Genomic DNA, 9,903 nt, shown 5'->3' on the forward strand with positions numbered 1-9,903 from the left:
ATTACATGCAACTGATGAATCACTGAACTCTACATCTGACACTAATGATGTACTATATGTTGGCTAACTGAATTTAAATAAATAAATAAATAAATAAAGTAGCTGCTTGAACATTTGGGCTTTTGAATTATGATTCGGACCTTAAGAGACAATGTTGAGAGACTAAGAGCTGGAGTTACGAGATTTGATTTCACGCTCTGGATCTTCTAAATTGTATGGCCTTGGGCATGTCATAGACTCTTTGTGCTTCATTTTATTTACTATTAAAAATGGAGATTAAAAGTGTATTTCAGTCCTCCGTGGAAGCCATGGAGGAGCAGCCACCATGGCTCTTCACTACCCCATGGCCATGGGCCTTAACACGGACCACGGGCCTCAACAAGGGCCACAAGGTGACTAAGAATGGGAGCAAGCTGGGGCACAGCCATCGCTGCCAGCACCTCACCAAACACACCAGGTTCGTGCGGGACATGATCCAGGACATGTGCAGCTTCACCCCATACAAACGGCATGCATGGCGCTGCTCAAGGTCTCCAAGGGCAATCGGGCCCTCAGGTTCATCAAGAAAAGGGTGGGGACATACATCTGTGCCAAAAGGAAGAGAGAGGATCTGACTAACGTCCTGGCAGCCATGAGGAGAACAGCAGCCAAGGACTGTACCCTTCCCTTCTGTATGTAATAGAGCCTTTTGGGGGGGAAAAAGTGTATTTCAATCTATGAAATTCAACAAATCCAAGATTTTACTGTTGATAATGCCTGCATAAAAGCAACACTTGAAGCCATTATTAAAGTGAAAGACTAGAAGAAGTCTAAAGAGGGGTTAAGGCAACTGATAAATGGAAAAAGGAATTCTAGCCATCATATGGAATTTTGTTTGTTGACACTTGCTTTTATAGTTTCATGACCCACACATATATACCTACACAATATATGGCTTGATTTTGTTTTTGAAGTTCTTAAAACGAACACCATAGAGTAGGTCGTCTTCTAAGATTTGCTTTATTGCCTTATTCACCTCAGATTATGATGCTAAGTTCATCCACGATGTTTAATTACAGATCAATTTTTATTGCTGCATGCTATTACATTTTATAAAAATTCTGTAAAATAGTTATTCATTCTACTGTATATGGATGCTTTTGCTGTCTCCAGTTTTTTGCTATTATGAACAGTGATATGATGAACAGTTTTGTTACATCTTCTAGCACATCTTCTGCAAGAATTTCCCCTGGATATATACCTAAGGATGCTATGTATCCAGAAATATTCAACTTTATAAAACAATGCCCGAATTGTTTTACGAAGTGGTCGTGTCATTTTATACTCTTAACAGCAGTGTATAAAAGATCCATGTCCTCTCCAAATGACAGTTCCATAAGATTTCTTAAATTCTACTGGTGAGTGATGGAGAACGACATCTCATCATGTTCTTTATCAACACTCTCCCAATTACTAGTAAATTTGGGTGATTTTTCAGAAATTTATTGGCTATACACATCTTTTGTGATGTGTCTATTAATATTCTTGTCCATTTATTAATTTTCTATATTATTTTAATTTATACTACCTATGTATACTTGATCATGTCTTCTGCTGACTATAAGAATTTCAAATAACTTCTTACACTCTCCTCACTCTCCTTAAAGTGCATCGTGAGAAACAAAGGCTCTTAATTTTCACATCATATGATTGTTCAGATTTTTTAAGTTTTGTGCTTTTAAAGGCTTTTATAAAATATTCTCTGACCCAAAGGCATGCAATTATATTTTCTTCTAAAAGCTTTAAAGTCTTTGATTTTGCTTTTTAAGATTCTTAATCCAGGGACGCCTGGGTGGCTCAGTCAGTTAAGCATCTGCCTTTGGCTCAGGTCATGATCCCAGGGTCCTGGGATTGAGTCCCACATGGGGCTCTCTGCTCAGCGGGGAGCCTGCTTCTCCCTCTGCCTCTGCCTGCCACTCCCCCTACTTGTGCTCTCTCTCTCTGACAAATAAATAAAATTTAAAAAAAAAATAAAGTTCTTAATCCATATAAAGCTGATCTTTGTAGAGCTTGTGTGATACACACAATCTCATTTTTTCCTTATTAATGACCTATTTTTAGCTCTATTTATTGAATATTTCTTCCCTTCCTCAGGAATCTGAAGTAAATCTCAGTGATACATCAAAGTTTTATCTACACAGAACTACCATATGATCTAGCAATTCCACTTCTGGGTATTTATCCAAAGAAAATGAAAACACTAATTAAAAAGATCTATACACCCCTATGTTCATTGCAGCATTATTTACAACAGCCAAGATATGGAAGCAACTCAAGTTCCCCTGATAGATGAATGGCTGAAGAACATACACACACACACATACACACACACACTCTAGACTATTACTCAGCCATAAAAAAGAATGAAATCTTGCCATTTGAGAGAACATGAATGGACCTGGAGGGTATTATGCTGAGTGAAATAAGTCAGACAGAAAAAGACAAATAATACGATTTCATTTACATATACAATCTAAAAACAAAACAAATGAAACAAACAAAATAGAAACAGACTCATAGATACTGGAAACAATCTGGTGGTTGCCAAAATAAGGGAAGAGGACTAAGAGGTACAAATTTCCAGTTATAAAATAAGTTAAGTCACAGGAATGTAACGAAAATGAAACCAAAGTTTGATCTAAGAATGAGTCTTTTCTTGGATCTCGATTTAGTTCCTGTAGTTGGTTTTATTCTCTCCCCAAAGCAGTATCGTTCTGCCTTAATTAATGTGCGACACAGGGCAATTTCTCCCAACCTTCTTCTTTTTTTTTATTAATACATATGAACCCATTTTGTGTCAAATATTATTCCTGATTCTACAGATGAGGAAACCATGGCATAGTGAGGTTAAGTAACATGTTTAAGTTACAGTGAGTAGGTGGGATTGTAATAGGCAGTCTGGCTCCCAAGAACATTATTATCATTAACATGCTATACTGCTTCTTTGTCTCCAGAAATGCTTTGGTTATTTTTGGTCTTTTGCTTTCATATAAATTTAATAATCAACTTACTAAGTGCTAAGAACAACCCTTCCATGATTTTGTGATTCTTACCAAAGTCCTCTCTATACACACATACACAACCACAATAACATTTCTGCTGCAAAAACATACTTAGGAATATTATTGGGAAAAGCAGGATAAGTAGTATCATAAATTTCTTCTGATCAGTTCAGATCCAGTTTTGTTGGCCAAATGAGTTTGGTGCCAAACTGATGAAAAAATCTTGCTGTTTAGACCTCTTCAGATCTTTGGAATTGTGGGATGTGCCATTGCCATTTAATAAATGAGGGGGAAAAGTCTCTGGGAGGTTAAATAATTAGATCAAATCAACCTGCATTCTTAGTTGATAAAACTGCCTGTAGTTTGCTCCAGGCTTTTTTTTCCCCCCTAAAGAAATGTTTTTATATGAATTTTAAACCTCAAAGTAAGAATATAGCATGTTCCTTTGGATCTGGATCTAAAATGACTCCAGATCTCTGCTTAATTTACCTTGTTCACTAACCTTTCCCTGACTGATTATCTGTTCTTTTTATTCATCCACATCCAAGCATCCTCTGCTAGCTAGTCTGTCAGAAACCAATGAAACAAAATATAATTGCTAAGTAAGTAATGAAAATGCCTTTGGAGCCTGCATCTAAGACAAAAGATGACTAGATGTCAAGCCCATTCACAGAATTTTATTTAATCTACAATTCTAATTCTAGATTTTGTAACTTAAGTAAAGGCTTATTTTAGGTAGTTTACCCTTAATTTGTTCACATTTCCAAACTGAAATTCTGTTTTCTTTCCCATTCTCTCATTCCCTGGCTTTTAATTGATTTTTCTGTGTCAAGTTATTAAAGTTGTCCCCTTTTAAAGCAGTAACTTATTTTTCCATTAAGGTGAGCTAGTTTTGTAGCCTCTTACATTAGAAAAAGAGCATTATTCATGAGTCACCGTTCATTTGTCTAGTGCCTGGCACATTGTAGGTATTCAATAAATGCATGATAAATTAATAAAATAGAATGGCCTCTTAAAATGTTGATGTCCATTCCTACCAAATTGAAGTTTAATTTAACAATAGCTTCAGGATTATATATTAAAGGTCCAGGAAAAAGTAATAAATGGAAATACTTGTTATCCTGCTACAGACTGAAATATAGGTACTGAATTTTTCATTGAGATACAAGTGAAGCCCGAAATACAAATGGGTGCAAGGGCAGAAATATAATAGACATTCAATAACATTGTTGATTTAAATTGAATACCTGAAAGTGTTCAAACTTTAGCACTCATTCATATAACACTCTATAGCTGTAATACCCGAATGTAATTATTATCATTCAGTTATATGATCTTGCCTACATTTCCTTATATCTTACCAATAAATTTACATCCCTTAGGCCCATGTGCACAGAAGGGTATAAATCTATACAGCATACCTTAGACCAGCAGTTTCCAAACCACACTCTATTTAGAAAAAAAAAAAAATACAGATCTCTGTGCCTGCAACATAATCTGTGAATGTGGGGCCTGGGACTCTGTACTTTCTTTTTTTTTTTAAAGATTGATTGATTGATTGATTTTAGAGAGAGAAAGAGAGACAGTGAGCATGCAAGTCGGGGGAGGGGCACAGGGAGAAGGAGAAGGAGGAGGCAGACTCCCCGCTGAGTTGGGAGCCCCCTGCGGGGCTCCACATGGGTCTCCACACAGAACTCAATCCCACGACCCCGAGATCATGACCTGAGACGAAATCAGGAGTCCATCGCTCAACTAACTGAGCCACCCAGGCGCCCCTGGGACACTATGCTTTCTAAAAGCTTCCTCAAATGATCACTAAGTGCCAGCTGGCATTGGCCTATGGAGCAATGTTTGGGAACCATTGTTTATGTCTTAAGTTGAAAAGCTATCTCCATCTCTCCATAGAATGTTACAGATCTCTTCACTGATACAGAGAGTTCTAAGATGCCTGGTTTGGATCATCCTTTTTAATCTTAGAGTGAAGAAAATCAGTTTGCAAATGATATAAGAACAGGAGATATTCAATGTTGGTTCAGCATTCTAGGGAAGTAGAATAACAACATATGCTCCAAAGCTCTCTTCTGACTTTGACCCATGTCACTTGTAAGACCCTTCCAATCATTCGAGAAGGATCAGTGGGAAAGACAGTTTTGTTCAGATGGGCATTCATCTTAACTATGATCCTGAATCTGGTCCTCCTAGAAGTATCTGGGGCTCCTTTTAACATTGGAGTCATAACATGCAATGTTTACTATAAAATTGGGCCCCACCTTTCAAAATACACTTGTGGAAATTCACTATAGTCACAAGAGAAAACTGAGAAGAAAATCAGTTGAATGTTTTTGAAAAATTCATAATCACACTATCAGTAGATACCTTTGTTGACAGACTAGAATATTCTGGAAACATGATATTCACTCCCCATCTGTTGTTTCCTGACATTGTTTAACCATGAGTGTCAGAGCAAATAGCATGAGCTGGTTTCATCTCACCCCTTCATTTGCCATGAAGTCACAAGCCTGTAGCTAGGCCCAAAGAAGGAACTTCCAGTCCCAGAATGACACAATTACCTGCACTTTGTTCCTGATGATTCAGCTCTGCCAGGGGATGCTATGAGAACCAACCACAGTACTTCTTCCCTCATCCAAAGAGTATACTATCTGCCCTAGAACGGACACAGCACACTGCAAAACAGAGAAAATTTGATGCTTCTTTCATAATACTTTTTCTCTTTGTCTGATTTTTATTAGATCCCAGAGCCATTTTTTCCTTTTGGAACTCCATTTTAAAAATTGGTAGACGGCAAAGAGAAAATGTTTCAAACGATAGATATTCTCTTTTTAGCCTTTCTTTTTAGGATACACCCACTTCATAAAGCACCTATATCAACTGCTGAAAGAACTACATTCACCTATCTGACTAAAATGTATTCTACTGCTTGGCCATAATCTCAAATGTACATTCCAAGTGAGTTAAAATATTGATATTCAGATTACAGGATCAAGATAATCAGAATACTTAGTCTGTAATATCCAGGTATGAGTTTACATTATTCATGTGTCTTACCTATTGAATTTCACGTACATTTTAACAACTACATGTCACATGATATTCTAGGCATTTTAAAATTTATTATCATCTTTAATAATCTTAAAACTCCATATGTGTGCATATTTGAGTAAGAAGAGAAGATGGATATAACTGCCTCCATATTATGGATGAGTAAACTGAGGTTCAGGAAGGGTTAGTGATTTACCTAAAGTCACCCCATCAGTCAGAGACAGACTGATAATTTAAGATTTTCTCACCCCAAGTCTACAACTCCCTCCTCTACTTTCTACCCTCCCATCTGTTGTGATGTTGATAATAAATAATCACATGTGAATTTGTCTTTGCCTTTCTAAAATGCATGATTCTGCCCATTGGTATTTTTTCAATTAAAGAAATAAATCGCCTTAGCTACTGGCTGTGTCCACTTTTCTTTGAACTCAAATGTTAACATTTAGATCATAGTTCCTTCCCCATCCTTTGCCTCACAACGTGGCAAAGCCCCAAGGTTTGAGTTAGTGACCTGAAAATGTAATGTTAGCAGGTTTATGGAAGAAAGAATAAAGAGAAGTTGGACTGAACAAGATAAGACATTTAGTCATTGTTTTAAAAGTCATCTTTTTAAAAGTGGGAATCCTGGTCCCCTTATATGAAAACTAAGTGAGGATTTAGATTTTAATTATAGACTTCTGCAAAGTTCACTCTTTGTACTAACCCAATAGGAAGCAGCTTTTTATAGATACCAATTTATTCAACTTTCTTTAACACTCCAAACTGAACAATCACTTTCATGGGTTTTTTTATTATTATTATTAAAAGAAGTTTCTTTTTGATCTGCTGCTATAATAAATAAGGTAATGCTTCCACTGACTTGAAAGTTATAGAACAATATAAACCCCCTGTGCTCAAGACGTAACTTACTGTGAATAGTGTCAGAGTGACACAAAGAATGGGTAACCATGGAGCCCAGAACACCAGCAATTCCATTTGTCTTAACCAAGTAATTGGTACATAATAGTCTGGAAGTCATCTGCAGAGGTTCTACTGCCAGTTCTCCTACAAATCACTGTGCAACCTTTCAAAGTCATGTTTTCCTCTGGGTGTTGGCTTCCCTCATCTGTGAAGTGAAAGTTGATCTATATGTACTCAAATGTACCTCCTTGTAAGATCCCAAATGCTTATAAAGAGAATGATTTAAGAAGATCTCAGTAGTGATTAAATAAGGTGGAAAAAACAAATACCATGGAGGCTGGAAGCATTCAACCTCAGATGTGAAGTCCTTTAAAGATTTATTTTCCCCCCGAGCAGGCTGGTGTTGCTAATAAGAGGATATGTGTCAGACTCTAGACATAATTTTACCTTGATTAAATGTTTGTGATGCTGCCTCAAATCATGCTACTCATGTTGCCTGATTTGATTGTCTGGTTTCTGATTTCACTTTCTACTCTCAGGAAAGTGTATCTTGGTGCTATTTCATGGGCTGATTTTTAGAATAACACAGAAATTCCATACATGAATTATTCTGCAAGAATATCATATTTTTGAGAGTCCAGTACCTAGTATAATGTGATGAATGCACTAAAAATACTGACAAAATAAATGTAATTAATATGTGATTTCTTGCATTGATGAAAACTATAATATATGGGTGTCTTTATTTATTACTATGATTTGGTGATTATTCATGTTGGACATATTGTGATAACTTAATAAACCATTGCTACATATTGTTACCATCCTTCTGAAAGTCAGCAATGCTAATAGCTCCTTTTAAAGCTTTTAACTATTCATTGTCCAAGTATAACAATGAGAAGGTTAAAGAGTGGAACCTACAGATAAAAAGAAGAGAACATCTTCTATGTTGTTTTCCAATATAAGACTCATATCATTTTTACTTGGCACCATTCTTTTGAATTTATGCTTCTGAAATGGGGAGTGAAAAGAACATAGTTCTAGAAATCACAATTCCTGGGTTCTAATTCAGGCTTTCTGCCAAATTGGATGTGTGGAACATGTCATTCAAATTCAATGTCCTTTTCTGTAAATTAGATGATTCATTCTACAATTTTTAGATTTCATTTATTTATTATCCTATAATTAGCTTCAATCCCTTTTCCAAATTCTTGAACCTAAGTTTCTATGAACCAAAACAAAAAACATCATTTTATAACCGACACTTAGTATGTGACAGTTATCTAACTTGCTATCTCAATAATTCTAAAATTCACTTTATCAATAATGGATAGTAAAACAGTCATTTTTGGAAAGACAAAAAAGTCATAAAATCATGATCATTAAGATTGCCTTTGGAAAACAAAGGTTTGAATACATGTCATTGTGTATTTATGGGATGTGAAAGGGGCTGTCATTGTATGATTGATATTTTTCATGCCTAATAATTGAACTCAGAGAAACATCAAATGTCTCATAAAATTAAGCCATGCTTATTTCCTATAAGTGATATAGAGGAAATCACATGCCTTATCACTCTACTTTATGTGAATCCAGGGCATTTTATAGTATATTATATTTATATCTCCAAGTACTACATAAATACACTGATATTATTATGATTAAATATGGTATATGTACACATGTGTATATTGTGTGTGTGTGCCCACATACATGTGATTGTGTGTAGGAAAAAGAAAACGACAAAGAAAGAAATAAAGGAACGGTAGGAAGTCTAAATTAGCATATAACAGTAATTGAATCTGTTAAAGAAAGTAATCTTTTATAAAGTTGTGTTTCTTGATGAAAAGGCTTTAATTAATAATCTGCATTTAAATTTACTTCCATTTAGCAGTAGAAAATAGTACATCTATTTACATATCACAGTGCAGGCATGTATTCGGGGCAAATTCATAAATCAGACCCAGTCTGACAAGGAAAACAAACAGACATAAAACTTGTATTCGAATATAAAGGCCTAGGCTTTCCTAGAATAAAGAACCTCTTGTGGAAGAATTATAATAGATGTAAACTGCATCATCCCAACAAACATCACTGTTACAAGTACAGAAATTAAAACACTTAAACATAATAGAAAAGCAGTATTTACAATTCATTTTTCAAGGGCAGGCAGTCAGCCAAGCTAACAAATATATTTACCACTTATGAACTAGTTGCCTAAAGAACCAGCACTGTTCTGATAATATGGTTTCCTGAAGCAGGGCTGCTCCAAACACCATCTTAACCACCTGGGAACGTCTTAGAAATGCAAATTCCCCAGCCCTAACCCAGACCAACTGAATCAGAAAATCTGAGTGAAAGCCCACCTTCTAGGTGATTCTCGTGTGCATGAAAATTTGAAAGCACTAGCTTAGTGATACGGTAGAGAAATTGGAAAGTAACTCTTCTGTCATCATGAAACCACTACATATTGGATTTCATACTTACCATTTCTGAAGAACCTTCAAAAAATTCTGATATTGCTATACAAATAAAGATACTTCTTTAGATTATTATGTTTTATTATTGTATAACCTAAGTCATCAGATGATTAGGAAGCTTTTTTTTTTATTATGGTAGGTTAGTCACCATACAGTACATCATCAGTTTTTGATGCAGTGTTCCATGATTCATTGTTTGTGTAAAACACCCAATGCTCATTACAACACGTGTTTTTAACTGTTAAACAACAGTCAATAGTTCAGTGAAAAAAAATATGTGCAGGTAACTTCTATGTACTGGGCATTAACCTTGCTTGCAGCCAATATCCCACCATCCCTCCTTTTTTGCATAAACCCCATTAAGCTGGCCAAGGAAAAGAGAAAGGAATGGGGACAAAAAGGGCAGTGAACTGGAGTCCATC

The 9,903-nt window shown here is 35.8% G+C and overlaps 1 pseudogene; it reads left to right on the top strand.

Annotated features, from left to right (window-relative positions):
• Positions 1–325: 325 nt before the first annotated feature.
• Positions 326–679, top strand: LOC113241599 (60S ribosomal protein L36-like; annotated as a pseudogene).
• The last annotated feature ends 9,224 nt before the right edge of the window (positions 680–9,903 follow it).

This window comes from Ursus arctos, unplaced genomic scaffold (genome assembly GCF_023065955.2).
Source record: "Ursus arctos isolate Adak ecotype North America unplaced genomic scaffold, UrsArc2.0 scaffold_4, whole genome shotgun sequence".
Taxonomy (NCBI): domain Eukaryota; kingdom Metazoa; phylum Chordata; class Mammalia; order Carnivora; family Ursidae; genus Ursus; species Ursus arctos.